This window comes from Glycine max, chromosome 19 (genome assembly GCF_000004515.6).
Source record: "Glycine max cultivar Williams 82 chromosome 19, Glycine_max_v4.0, whole genome shotgun sequence".
Taxonomy (NCBI): Eukaryota; Viridiplantae; Streptophyta; class Magnoliopsida; order Fabales; family Fabaceae; genus Glycine; species Glycine max.
The window spans coordinates 42,914,756-42,930,963 of NC_038255.2; the positions used below are offsets into that span (position 1 = coordinate 42,914,756).

The window sequence follows — 16,208 nt, forward strand, 5'->3', positions numbered from 1 at the left end:
TACCGTAAAGTTGCTCCCCGCGACTTATCTTAACGTAAGTCTTCGAGCTTGTGGCTCAATACCGCAACCTTTCCAGGTTTTTTATTCGTGTCATTTTCTTTTATTTTTTAATAGGCAAATGAAACTTATATATTAAGATAGCAGCAGAAGAAGTGCGAAGATATCAGGTACTTAGAATATCGCATATACATGCTCTGCAAATAGACAAATAACCCCAACAAAATATGATCCAAAAAAAATGTTCAAAAGCCTAGTATAAAATAAACAAACTCCTGTAGCTTACTATACCCAGGAACAATTGCATACATTAAGCTTCAGACTTTGCTACCCGACCCACTTCCATTTTAAATTTCCAAATTTATGGAACCAACCCCGAATTTGTGGATCATTTGGTTGAGTATATTATAAATTTTTATTTCTATAAGTTGATATTTTTTAAATTTTTGTCTTTACAAGTTTTTTATTTTTTAAATTTTGGTTCAAGTTGTTTTTTTAATTCTAGTCCTTTCAGATTTTAATTTTTTTATTTTTAATCATTGTAAGTTCACGCTCACAAGGATGAAAATTTTAAAAACATAAATTTAGAGGACCAAAATTTAAAAAAAAAACATAAACTTAAAAAGACTAAAAATAAACAAAATAATTTACAAAAATAAAAATTTAAAAATATAAACTTATAAAGACTTAAAAAAAACTTACCGTGATCAAAATCAAAAGAATATCAACTTAATAAAAAAAGAAACATATTTAAATCTAAATTTTTATGCTTCTTACAAATAAATAAATAAAAAATGATATGTCGTAAGAGAGATCACCGTAACCAAACATCGAAAGGAAGCAAATCGTCAAAAGCGTGGACCCAACACGACAGGCCTCGTCGATGTCATTAAGGTTTCCTGCCTCCATCAACGATTCTCACAACTTCAACTCCCACCGCATTGTTGGGATGGTATCATACTTTCTTTTCTTCTCACGTGAAAATAGGTTAAAATATGTAACTAATAATTCTATGTATCACTTGTGTTAAGTGAACAAAGGTTAAATTAAAACAGTTGAAAGAGAAGCCATTCTTAAGAAAGAATTGAAGTCAACAATTTTTTTTATAAAAAAAAAGTAAAAAAGAGATAGATGGAGGAAAAGTCAAGTCAATTACACACTTGGTAGTCATTTAATTCTTCAATGAAAATTTATGGCCGGAAATTTTTCACAGCTGGACCAAGCTGAAATATTAATAGCAGGTTCAAATCATTTAATTCTTCAATTTCCACAGTCAGACTAGTAATTTGTGGCTTATATTAGCATGAGTTATTCTCTTTAAACACTAGCTCTCAAATTGTAAGTATTAATTAAGATGTTTAGTTGAATGGATTAGACAGGATGTGAGAATTATTATAAACTGTCATTTTTTTATTATTCTTATGAATAAAAAAGTTTAAATATTAACACTAAAGTTGCATTGTCTCGGTAAAAAAAAAATAAGATTGTCTAATTTATTTCTAATAAAAATAAAGTTAAACAACCTCATCAAACTTTATTAGTATAATTCTCTTACATACTTTTAAGATGATTAATGGTAGGTATTAATTTATTAAGTGTGGTGGGGTTGATTAACCCATTTTTTACTTTTAGGATAAATAAACAGCCCCATTGCCAGTTTAATTGATGGTTAGCAATATATATATATATATATATATATATATATATATATATATATATATATATATATATATATATATATATATATATATATATATATATATATATATATATATATATATATATATAACAAAATGTTTAGATAATTTGGATTTTAGGAATTCATTAGAATTATGATAGACCTCAAGGCTCAAAGAACGTAAATGAAAGTACTTATCAATTATTCATCAATAAAATTATCACATCTACTACAAGAATCGAACTCAGATTCTTTTTGGGATATGAGTTTATTTTTTACCAACAAAATCAACCTTTATTGGTCAATTTGTATTATTAGTTTGAACTTATTTGTATTCCTTTTAATCATGAGATAATTTGGATTTTAGGAACTCACTAGAGTTAGGATAGACCTCAAGTCTTTAAAAATGCAAACGGAGGTATTTATTGATTACTCTTCGATAAAATTCTCACATCGACGGAAAGAGTCGAACTCACGTCCTTTATAGGATATGAGTTTATTTTTTACCAACAAAACCAACCTTTATTGATCAATTTGTATTATTAGTTTGGACTTATTTGTATTCCTTTTAATCACCGGTAGATCCAACAAAACTAACAAATTAAAACTTGTCAATAAAAAATAGTTTTAATTTATTGATATAAAGGATTCATGATTTTTACCTCTCATTTTTTACATTAAAATTTTAACATTTCTTGTTAATTTTTAAAGGATCTCCTTAACCAATGCTCTCTTAAGGAACTAAAAAGGAAAAACATTTACTCTAAAAGCCATAGGAGAGCGCAAAAATGATCATAGACAGTAATGTGAGTCCCAGGGTAAAGCAACTAAAGTCCTTGCTTTAGGCCTCCAAAAAAAATTAGGCCTAAAAAAATATATATTAATAATTATAAGACTCATATTTTCTTATAATACCTATAAAAAATAATACATAAAAAATATAGTTTTAATTTTCAGTAAGATCCATAATTTCATTATTTAGTTTCCACTTAAAATTAATTACTCATTGATTCTAATTAATTATTTTGTCTCTTGATTGACTAGGTCTCTCAATATGAAATATCAATTTTTATTAAAATTAATTTAAAATCGATCTCTTTTCTTATTTTCTCTAATTACCTAAATTAATCCAAAAAGTCGGTCTTTATTCTCTCCCAAATTAGTTGATATATCACTCTCATTCTCATTTATACTCTATGTAATTCTATGTTCGTGCAGATTATTTCTTTCTTTATTCTCATTTGATTAAGTACGCTTATTGATTTTTTTTCTCAATATTCCTTGTTTTGCTTTTGATTTGTGGCTTAACTTTGCTGCTCCTGTTATTCACACTTTAGGTATTACACATGTTATTTTAATAATTCTTTTATTCATTTGGCTAAATTATTTGAATCATTTATGCTCTTTTTTACCTTTTGAAATACGATTGTAATTTTTATAATTTTTTATAATTCATTTCTGGTATTATTTTTTATTAATTTCATGAAATTCTAAAATATTTTTGTTTTACATTTACTAGTTTTGGAGTTCAGGGAACATTGGGGTAAAATATCTCAACTCAAAGAAGTATATAAAGCAATCCATTTGTAAGTTGGCAATCAGGTTTTATTGTTCTAACATTTTTTCATCATCTTGATTTATAATTTTTATTTTTTTTATATTAGTTACTTTATTTCAAAATGTCAACTCAAAAATTTGAATTTTGTTATTCAAAACTTAAAAAAAAAAAAGAATTGATGCTTTAATTGAATCACAAAAAGGGGTTCATTGAATGATTTATCAAAACAGATAAAAATAAATTTAAAAATATAGGAAATTGCTGGTTGAATGAACAAGTTAACAATATAAAAATTGATGAAAATGAAAATAAAGAAAAAGTATTAGCTAATGAACAAGTTAACAATGTAGTAATTAATGAAAATGAAGATAGCGAATAAGTATTATTAGTTAACGAACAAGATTATATTGATTTCCAAACTCAAAATAAAAGGAAGAAGAAATTAATAAATTAAAAGAAACAACTATTAAAAATATATATGATCCAAGTCAATGGATAAATATTAGTAAAAGTTTGAGAGATATATTAGTAGAAAAAGGTCCTATTAAAATTACTAATATAGATTTTCCTAAGGATGAATTCTCAAGGTACCTTTTTCATCATTTTACATTCATAAGTTATCTAATGATGAACAAGATGAAAAAAAATGGTTAATTTATTCTCAAGATTTGGATAAAGTCTTTTGTTAAAATTGAGTAAAATTAATGATGATCTTAAAATAAAAAATGAAGCTGATAATAAAAAGTTACAATCAAAAGATATGGGTATAGATATTGCTATAGAACAATTGAAAGATCTTATTTCTTTTTTTGAAACATATAGAGAAGATGGATTTGAAAATGTTATAATTTTTCCCAAAGACATTGCTACTGAAATGGATATAGAACCTAAGTTTCATGAAAAACGTGTTATTTGTAAAAAAAAAAAAAAACAATTTGATGAGAATATTGATAATGAAGTTGTAAAATTGCCTAAAGAATCATTTAAAATTGATTACTTCTTGTATATAATAGATCAAACAATTACCACATTAGAAAATAGATTTGAACAATTTAAAATATATGAAGATATTTTGATTTTTTATTTAGCATTAAGAAATCGAAGTTTTTCGATAGTAATAATTTAAAAGAATATTGTTTTAACCTTAAACGTTCATTAAAACATAATAATTACTCGAATATTGATGAATTATATTTATTTATAGAACTAAAAATTGTAAGAAAGATTATGCAAGTAGAAAATGATATACCGATTGACATACTTAATTATATAAAAAGAATTGATTCTTTTCGAAATGCTTTTATTGTTTATAGAATAATGTTAACAATTATTGTATTGCTTTGGTGAAAAAAAATTTCAAAATTAAAATTAATTAAATCTTATTTAAGATCAATAATGTCTCAAGAGAGATTGAATGAATTAGTTTTTATATCGATTGAAAAAAAATATTAAAGAAAATCAATTATAATAAATTAATAAAAAAATTTGCATCCTTAAAAACTGGAAAAATAAATTTTCAATAAAAATATACATATTTTAAAAAATATTAATTTTTTTTTCAAAAAACAATATTAGACTAAAAAATACCTTATTTTAAAATTCGTTTTAGACCTCTATATATGTTAGGCCAACTCTGATAGATAGTGTAATTTTTCGCATCCTAACAAAAGTATTTCTACTTTAAAGTCCTTAACCAGTGTTTTAAAACCATTGGTTAATATTTATAATTTTTAAAATATACTATTTTTTTATTGCTCCTCACTAATTGTTGTGATTGGACAATTATGTAAATACTGTATCCATTCCAGGACTATTTGCCATATTGAACGTTGAGTTAGGAAAGTTATGACCAGAAATCACGACTTTAATTATGGCAAGTCGTTCTATAAAAAATAGCGTACAATAAATTTATCTCAACTCATTTACCAAAATGAGACATAGTAAAATTAATATTAAAAAACTATTACAAAGTCGATCGTCATTATGGTTCATATTACTATTGTAAGTTACATCATTTATAAAAACAAGTACTATCTCATTCTCATATTTTTTTTATATTTTAGATTATTGTATGTGTATTAAGAAATATTTAATGAAATTAAAAATTATTATATTTAAATTAAAATGTTCTTATTTAATATTTTAATATTTGATATTTGCATCATTAATAATGAATATTAAATAAGGATATATATTTAAAAAATACATTAATTAGACATTAAAATCTTAAAACATCAATTATTTTTTATAAACATAAAAACTAAAACATTAAAAAATATGGGAATCAAGTAATGTAAAATCACATTGAATTGATGATATTACAATATAATTGTAAGAATATCGTTAAAAATTAAAGCCGCCATTAGTCCATGAAAGACTTGTGTTGTCTTTCACCAGCAGGTTTCACTTGTCTTGTCTTCAACCATAAATTTGTAAGCAGCAGCAACAACAAATAGATATCAGACAAGGGAAACGGTGACAAATATTAACAAATAGTGATTCCATGTATCTGCTCTCGTCTATTCAACGGTAAGATTAGGGGGTGCATTAAAATACGAAAAAAACTTCCCTGTAAGCAAAAAGGACATTTATACTTATTAAAATAGGGAGCAAAGTTATTTAAGTACTACATTGTACAATAGATGCATGTTCGTTTCACTATATTTAAACCCTCCCGTGTGCATTCCCTTTATCATATTTAGTTGTAATTATATGCTAGATTCATGGATGCTTTTGCATCATCCCTGATGCATTTATATGTAAAACGACACAATTGGACATAATATAAAATGTTCAGTTACTAGGAATTAACGGAAAGCGGTGCTCCACAGTGGAACAACGGCAAAGTTGCTATTTTATTTTAAAATAAATTTAATAGGATTACTTGTTTTCTCCCTACAAGAATTTTTCTTTAAAAATATTGATTGAAGTCAGTAGGACACTAACTATGTGTGTTTAGAACAATAGCTTTAATTAAGTAAATGTGAGATTAAAGTAAGCATTTTGTTTTGTAGAATAAACATTAGTGTGTGCTTAATTCTGCTCAATATAGAAAACTAAATTCACCTCCAATCAACAATTTACGCAGAAACTTATATTTGTTGCTTCAAGTTTTCACATAATTGATGTGTGTATGGTCTCTACCGATGCGGAAACAAACAGACAATCAAAATTGATTTCACCAAGCGACCAAGTAAAAGTGAACAATGCAAATCTTCTAAAGAGCATGGGCAATTGAACCACTTTTTGAATGATATTTTGTGTTATTTATATTTTTTTAAAATTACATTTATACACTAGTTTTGTATCGTATAAGTATAGCTCTTTAATGGAGTAAAAAAATTAGAAATGACATGATTTTATAAAGATCTAAGGATTCTAAACTTAATAATGGTCGTAATATATTATTACACTTGTTGCACAACCATGATAAGACTATCCTCTATAATAGTGTCAACCATCCAACAACAATCATGGTAAACCATGAGGGTTATATATGGTCATTCTACAATGTCCCAAAACTTCAATGTCATTCTTTTCCGTCCACGTCCATGGTTGGTGAATTTTACCTCGGTGGTAGTGCATCTTTTCGGACTGATATTTTTTAGGAAGCTATAAATAGGGTTTGAATTTTGTAAAAGATAATCTTTTGATCACATTTATCCTTTACGAATTTTGAGAGAACCTTGAGGATATTTAAGAGTTTTGAAGAATGAGAAACACCGTGAGGATAGATCATGATCATCATTCCTACTTTATTAGTATGTTTATGTTTATTTAATATAGAATTCCTAAGTAGGTTTTGACCATGAGCGACTAATTCTCTTAGTCTGAATTTATGATGGGACTGTCCAATTGTATCCATTTCTCTGTTAATAGAATTCTTCAATGTTTATCTTAATTAATATTCTACTATTTTTCTTATTGTTTATTTTGGAATTGCTCAATCATATGCTTAATTGAATATATTGTGGTAATCATTTTGCGAATGCTGGGTAGACTTAGGTAGAAAGTTTTTTATACCAAATTGCATGATAAATCTTTTGGATAATATCCGATAGATTAATTAATCTTTAATTAATCATCCCTATAATAGTTTATATCCTTTGACTTAAATTGATATATTCATTATCATTGAAATATGGATTTAAAGCAAAGAGCATCTTCTGACCCTAATCATAAATTTTAGTTGATTTTGGGAATCGGTAATTAGCTGTGATAGAAATTTCATAGGAACTTGGATTAAGAAAAAATTGGTACCGATGAATCATAATCCTTAATCACTTTTAATATCATTCAAATCTCTCTTGTGTATTTTTTTTTAAACCAAAACCATGAAAATATTTCAATTCTTCTTTTGATTAATATAATTATATAGTTTAATAATTTTAACTAATTGAGAACACAATTAGTCCTTAAAATTTGATATCTGAACTTTTAATCCATTATTATTACTGTGTATGATACATTTATCCTTCTGTGAGTATTATTTTTACACATCACCAATGTAAAAAAAAATGAAGTAAACAATAATATCTATAGTGATAGAAAATAAATGAATTTACATGTGGAGACATTAAATCAAGATGAGAAATTGAGGAAACATAGAGAATGTATGGATTTTTTATTTGTGCATTAATGTTTTTTGTTGTAAGTATGAATGAGCTAATGACAATTGTAAACATGAAGTTTCTTAAGCAATGATACATTTTTTTCAGGCAAGATGAAATTAAAAAGGAGACCAACGTGTCTCAACACTTCTTTTTTGTCGGCAAAAAAGGTGCAAATTAAATAAGGTACCAGAAGTACCAATGTATCAAATCATATCACAACTGAAGCCAGAACTCGCATCTAGTTACCAAGCATTAACACCAATAAGGAGTAACTACAAGATAACCAAAAGATACCCGTGGCCAAAAGCAAAAGCCACCCCACTCCAGCAAATGACATATACTCGAGCCTGTTTCTCCTAAATGGGATAATATACAAATGATGAGATCGAGTAGGCCAAAACCAACTGGCTAGGATACAAATAAAATACCAACAAGCACCATAGAATTTGACAAAATCAATAACCCCAACACAGAACCACGTGCACACTTCATCATTGTATCTATCCACCTCGAATGCAAGCAGACGGGTTGTAGGTCCATTGAACAAAAGAGAAATCAAAACCTGACAGCTTGCCATTAAGCCAACTCCATGAGAACAATTTAACCTCCTCCAACAATGATTTTGAGTTTACGACAGTGTGATTGAACATACTGTTGTTTCTCTGCTTCCATATGCAATATATCACTGCACACCAAATTACTTGCCAAAAGAGTCCTTCTATATTTCCATGTAGTACAACCGCAAGAGTAGGTGAAGTCCAAGAATAACAATGTAACCAAACCTGCCTAGCCACTTCGCATGAGGTAAAAAGATGATCCGCAGATTCATTGCAAGAATGGCATAAGCTACAGAGAAAGTCTGAATTTTCCTCTAAGACACTGCGGCTCCTCAAGTTGTCTTTTGTTGGCGGTCAGTTCCTCAAAGCTCTCCAAATTACAAAAGCAATTTTATTTGGAATCTTGATTTGCCACAACCGAGAAAAAACGTCCCTTGAGACTTCTTCACCTTCAATTTGAACTAACATCTTATATGTATAATTTGTTGTGTAGAGACCGGTGTTGCACCCTTAATTTCCAAACCCAAGAATCCCTTCCCTCCCTGCTAATCTGAACATTGTTTAAAGAAGCAAGTTTTGAATAAGATCATTTCCCATTCAAAAGTACCTCTTCTCCCCTTTAAATCTCAACACCACCTATTCTCCCTCCAATACCCCATACCACCAACAACTTCCTCCTTTTGTTCTGAGATTAAAAACAATCTAGGATACAAAGAGGCCAAACTATTGTCATTCACTCACTCATCTTTCCAAAATTTACATTTATCCCCCACTCCAACCTTCCACTCAAAACCCTCATCAAAACATTTCTTCTCACTCCTTCCCCTACAAACCTTCTTTATGTCCCTCCACCACAAAGACTCCCAAGAACACTCTCCTCCCCTCTCAAGACCTTGCCGACCCTCATATTTTGAAATTGATACTTCTTTCCACAAACCACCCCTTTGATGGAAGAGATTCCATCTCCATTTCCCCAAGAAAACATCATTAAAAGAGATCAAATTTTTCACTTCTAATCCTCCCTCGTCATTACCCTTACAAATATCACTCCAACTCACCTAAGTTATTTTACTATTCTCATATAAAAAATCTCCTTTGGATCCCAACAAGTTTCTTCCATACTTCCTTAAGCATTTTAAAAAAATAAAGATAAGTAGAAAATAAGAAGGAATGACAAAACAGAATTGATTAGACAAACTCTCCCCCAAATGAAATGTGCTTGTGTTTCCAAAGAGATAATTTCTTAGAGAATTTTTGAATTATGGGTCGCCATGTCTCTGTCCTCCTATGATTTGCCCCAATAGATAGCCCAAGATAATAAAAGACAAAGAAAAGACCCTACAATTCAACATACAAGCAAATATCTCAATTACCCTCCTCTGCACCCCCAATGGCCCCAAAACTATTTTTTTGAAAGTTAACTCTCAACCCGGACATCAACTCAAACATTCTCAAAATGATTTTGATAGTAAAAGCATTCCTCTCATTAGCTTCCCCAAAGAACAAAGTCTTAACACGTAATTAGGTAGAAAGATCGATGGAAAGATATTTGATCGATGGTTTACAGACCAGCTTAAGGCCCAAGCAATCCTAGCAAAGGCTTTAGGCCCCAAAAAAAAAAGTCTCAAATTTTTTTTAGTACTAATATACCTCAAAAAATATTATTGTAAAATTATATTTAAAAATAAATTTTAATTAAAATATTATAAGTAACTGTTAATCTTTTTATTGGTATCGTAAGTAACAATTAATAAACAATATCATAGTTTTATTTTTAAAAAAAATTTAATAATTAATAATTAAAGAAATGTAAAAAAAATTCTTTTATTTTTATTCTCTTTATTCTCTTCCTATCTAATTTTAATTGTGTCTTATTTTTTATTATCTCTCATATTTTTTTGTTTTCTCAGTCTTTTTTTCTTTTATAAGTAAATAAAAGATATTATTCTTAAATTTGTTTTAAATCTTTCATATGCTTGAGCCGCTTTTTAAAAAAAAAACACACAAAAGAATGTGCAATACATTGCTAGATATATGGCTTTGTTTTAATCAGACGTCAATCATCTGCTTTCTCTCTTCTTTTTTTCTTGAGGAAAAGTAGGCATTACAAAGGTCTCATATACTGCTTGCCTTTCCACCTCTCTCTGCATTGCATTCATCCCTATTTATAGATTCAGTCTTTCTATATCTCATTTTCTATTTTAGTTCTTATAAAAAAAAATTGAAATGTTTCTTATTATATATTTTTCCATTTTGGTCCCTAACATTAGTACACTACTGGTAAGCGTTGAGGTGGCATTCCAAGAGTCACATTAGCATTTAACGAAAGCAAATTAACATCAAGGGCAAAAGGAAAAAACATCATATAACGAAGACGATTTCCAAAAAAAAAAGTTATAAGGACGAAATCTTAAAACGACTATATTATAAAAGGATTAAAAACATATCTAAATCAAAAACGAAAAACCAAAATTTCAAATCAAATACTAGTTGTGACATCAATTTGGCTTGGTTTTTATATTTTAAAGGTTAAAGTTTTTTTTTTACAGAATATTTTAAAAGTTAAAGTTAAAATTGAAAATTATACCTTAAAAATAGAATTAAATATATCGCTATTAAAAAAATGATTTTAATAACACCTTAATAATAATGGTTTTTCGGTAACCTACCAATATAAAAGGGTGAGGAGGCAAATAAAATAAAGTAAATAAGAGCTATAAAAGAAAGGGCCTGAAAAAACAGCTATAAAAAAAGTGTTACTAAAGTATGGTCATTTTTTTTGTGAGAAGTATAACGTACCATTTAATAGTAGTTCCTTGTCAGCTACTACTAAAAGTATATGGAAATCCTTTAATAGTGATTATATGATTTATATTAAGAATTGCTATTATAAAAAGGTTTGGCCTTATTTAACAGTGATTCTATCTTATTATCTTAATATACTATTGCAGATTAATTTCAATAAATAAAATAAAATCCTTCTCCCATAACAAAATACATCAATTTGTTCATCCAATTCAAGTTCAATCTTCCATCACTACGTCAAATAATCATAATCGTGACATTATATACTATATGCCTTTGCTCATAATTCTCTCATTTTATTTTCTTCAAAATTCCAACCCTTAGATGTAAAGTCTCCACCTCCGTGCCTAAACTACCTTGCACCACCCTCTATTAATTTTCATCACTTTAAGTCACATATAGACTAAAGAATGCAACAACACTAAAATTTCACCCTCACCCAATAGCATATATATATATATATTGCACTATATATTACTACATCACTTTGTCTTTTTTTGAGTTGTTTTTTATCGATAAATATTAATAGTTAATTTATTAGTTTTTAAATTCAAATCCACATTATCTTTTTCTTTTCTTTCTTTTTAACCATCCAAGTCAACATTATAAGTCACAAAAAAATTCTCAGTTGTGATCGCGGTCATCATCATGACTTTGTTCTTGGTCCAATAGTGGTTCTCAATCCATTCATTAATTACCTCAGGAAGCACGAGGATTCAGTCCACTAATTAGTTCATAACAAGTGGTAGAATTTTTATGATAATTAAATTGTGGAAGTTGCACTGGATTGCAGCATAGAAGGCTACGAAACATTTCTTCTTATACCACAGCCCTATCTCTACCAACATTTCACATATGATTGGGAGAGTATAATTGGATTCTTTTGTTTTGTTTTATTGAGTAAGAGCGATGCTATTTAGTGCGAAAACTGATAGCACAAATTAAAACACACGAATTTCAAATAGGACCAATGATCTTTTTGCAGATAAATATTAATTAAAATATCAAACAAATATATAAATTGATTTGGATGGACAACGCATTACTTCTAAAATATGAGAAACCGTTCGTACCAGATAGTATATTCCTTCCAATAATATTTGACAAAAGGTTGGACATATATAAGACTAAAACACATACTTTAAAAGGGTAGAGAAAAATCACATTGCATATTTTTTTATAAAAAAAATGAAAGTGATGGATTGGAGTCTGCTTAAGAAAAAACAATATAAACTAAATAAAAACCTCCAAAGCACAAGATGAAGTGAAAAGGGGTCACTTTTATTTTCTGAATTTTTTTTTCTCTACCTGGAATATTAATTTAACCAAAAATATTCCCTGACAACAGGAATAAATTAACCAACCAAGGAAATAGCCTTAAGTATGGATTCGATTATAACCACACACGTGCGCACACATATATATATCCTGAAAATCCATGCCTCCCTATGGCACTACTGAAAGAAATCAATTTCCAGCTTATCTACCATGTACATTGCTTTTTGTCTAGCCATCTCATATCCATCTATCTCCCTTCGATCTGTATAAATTGAAGGAAGCAAGAGATAAAAAGAAAAGAAAAAAGAATGAAAAAAAAAAATTATAGATATGATCGATGTTAAGAAAAATAAAAGAGATAAAAAAATGAAATTGAAATAAGATGAAAAATAAAGTAAATATATGATAATCTCTATTATTTACACGCGCATCGGTCCATAAGCTACAATAACATAATCTGAATTTAAACTACCTTTAATTAGTAGTTGGAACATACTATCTAGGGGTAAGATCTAAGGTGGGTGAAATCATGGAATGAAAGATGGCTTTAAATACACCTTAGCAATTAATTTGGCCTCTAGCCCACAAACTCGAAGCCAGAAAACAATCCTCGTAGCTGAATACTGACCAGTGACCACCACATTATCATCGTCGAGCAAGCTAGAGTCATAGCCAGGAACCCTAATTAAGGGGCTACAATGTTGGATTGCTTCAGTAGCTCAAAGCATATATGTAAGGTTTTGATTTAAATAACCTATTAATTAAACCATAACTCAATTCCAAAAAAAGTTATATTCTATATACGCCCTAAATATACTAACTAATAATCCCAAGTTTGGTTGGATTATAATGCTAAGAATGATGCATTGCTCAAGAGTAATGAAATTTTGGACCAAATTCCCGCTAATTAGCCTTCATTCAATTGAAAAAGAAAAAAATTAAGAGGCTGATAATCATAGTTATTTATACATACCCTCCTATCGGTACCGCGGCAAATAGGTGTAGTGCATCAGAAATCAGTAACGTATATATCATACTACTAGGATAGGCCAGTACTTTCCACAACATTAAAGATACTCTTTATTTGTGTGACCTAAATTCTACAATTATGATAATAACCAATCTGCAGGTTTGAAATAGCTTTAACTTTGAGAAACATTAACAAAAACAAAAGATAGAAACCACACGGATCGTTTGAATTTGTTGCGTGTGAATTTAATACACATAATTCAAGCAGGACCACTCTCTCCAGCAGCTAGCTAGTAGTTAATTTGATCGGTTGCCTGAACGATCAGGCGCCTGCTGAAGGAGTTCTTCCAAAAACTTATTGTCCAAGCATTCCAATTCAAAAGTGTCATCATCATTTCCTTGTTGTTGTTGTTGAGGGTAGTAAGGGGAAGAAGAAGAAGAGGACAAAGGAAGAGGCAATGAAGTGGAAGAATTTTGATCAGGAGTCACGTGACCATACTCATTTGGGAAATTGAGTATGGCCTTGTGACCCCTAAAATGAAAAGCAGCAGTATCATAAGCACGTGCTGCTTGTTCAGCAGTGTCAAAGGTTCCAAGCCATATTCGAGTGCCTTTTATCGTGGGGGTCACGGATCTCTGCTGCAACTTCCCCATGGCTCCTACGATACTCTGTACGGACTCTGCGTTTGAAGGGTTTCCATTCACAACTCCTCTCCCTCCCTCCATTCAAATTAGTTAATTTAGAGTGTTAGAAACAAAAACAAACTCAATTAGTTCAAACCTGTTTTGCTTCTTGCTCTAGAGTACTACGCACTAAAGGTAGCTTAATTGAGATTGTAAAGTGGTAACTGGTTTAGGCTTAAGATCGAGATAAGTAGTATTTATATGCATGATCGAGTCCGTTCTAAAGCTTGACCATGCATGTGGTCCTAAGAGACGGTTTGAATTTCCACCTCTTTTAAATTCTGAAATTAATTAAATGATAAGTAAAGTTTGGCACTAGATGAATATATATTATAAAACAATATTTATAACTAAGTTTTAAGACTATTTTTAAGTTTAGTAAAAAAAAAATAATAGTATGTGTTGTAGTCAAAACAAATACTGCAACATTAAGTTATTAAAATTGTGTATGGGGTTGAGTTGTGATTGACTTGACTAAGAATGCCACCCAATAAACAAATAAGAAAGATAGATTCATGCATGACGAAAGCGCGATGCACGTACATGAGGCCCTCGAAATTAATTGTCCTGTTATGCCACCACACATCACGATGATGTGACTGGATCATGATTCATGGCTGAAATTTATGGCCCAATACTGGGTCTTCGGCCCACGCCGTAATCCAACTGCATACCCATATCTGACAAGATGCACCTGGCTCAATGGGACTCTTGCTATTTACACCCCTGTCACTAAGTACACCCCATACCCTCTCAATTACTCATTATATCCCTTTTCTTAAAGAAGTACACCCCTTTCGCTTTTCAAAAATGTATTTCTAGAATTACATATACCTATTCCAGAAATGTATCTTCAGAACTATGATTCATAGTTCTAGAGATGTACTTTTGGAATATGTATATATTTTTCAATAAGATGTCACTTAAGGATTAAGATGGTTGACGAGAAATATAAAAAATGATAAGCATTAATCTCATATCTATGTTTGTTAATTTTATTTTCATCTTATCATTAGTGTTCCTTAAATCCTATCTAAAATATTATTTTCATCTTATCTTTATCATTCTTTAAACCCTAAATTTCAAAATATCTTCACCATATATTCATTATATAATATTTAATTTTCATCATTGTTATACAATATTTGTGTTTTCCTTCATGTGACAATGCATTTCAAGATATGTTCATCACTAACTTCATGTGGCATTAAATCGTTGATGCAGACTTGGATTAGAAAATGAATGAACACACTTAAAGAAAAGAAACCGTTGTCAAAAGCTTTATTTTGTAATTAAGGTGTATAATATATGAAGTTAGTGATGAATGTACCTTAAAACATAATGTCACGTGAAGGAAACCACAAAATATTATATAATAATGATGATGAAAATTCAATATTATATAACAAATATATGGTGAAGATATTTTAAAATTAGGGTTTAAAGAATAATAAAGATAAGATAAAAATAAGATTTTAGATAGGATTTAAAAAGCATTAATGATAGGATGAAAATAAGACTAACAAACATTGGTATAAGATAAATATTTTTTTTATTTCTCGCCAACTATCTTAATTCTTTAGTGATATTTTATTAAAAAATATATACCTATCTTAATTCTTTAGTGATATTTTATTAAAAAAATATATACCTATTTTAGAAGTATATCTCCAGAACTATGGGTAATCGTGAGATAAAAAGGAGTGTACATCTTAAAATATATATATAAAATGGGTAATTGAGAGGTAAAAAGGAGGATAGATTTGTCTTTCAAAATATGAAGCCGGATAAATTTATTTATGAAAGATAAAAAAATTAAATTTAATTCTTAAATATATAAAAAAAATATGACAAATTAATCTGAGAAATAATTTAATAATAAATTAATCACTAAAATTTGTAATTTAATATCAAATTGATCATCAAAAAGTATAACTTGTTATTAAATTAACCATTGAACATTATAACTTAATAATAAAATGATTTAACAAATTTAACAATTGGATTAATTTATTACACTTTTTCATATTTAAAAATTAAATTTATATTTTTCATCATTTAAAAATTAA

General features: G+C 28.6%; 1 pseudogene; it reads right to left on the reverse strand.

The window, feature by feature from the left end:
• Positions 1-13,316: 13,316 nt before the first annotated feature.
• LOC121174113 (ethylene-responsive transcription factor ERF098-like) lies at positions 13,317-14,196 on the reverse strand (annotated as a pseudogene).
• Positions 14,197-16,208: the final 2,012 nt, after the last annotated feature.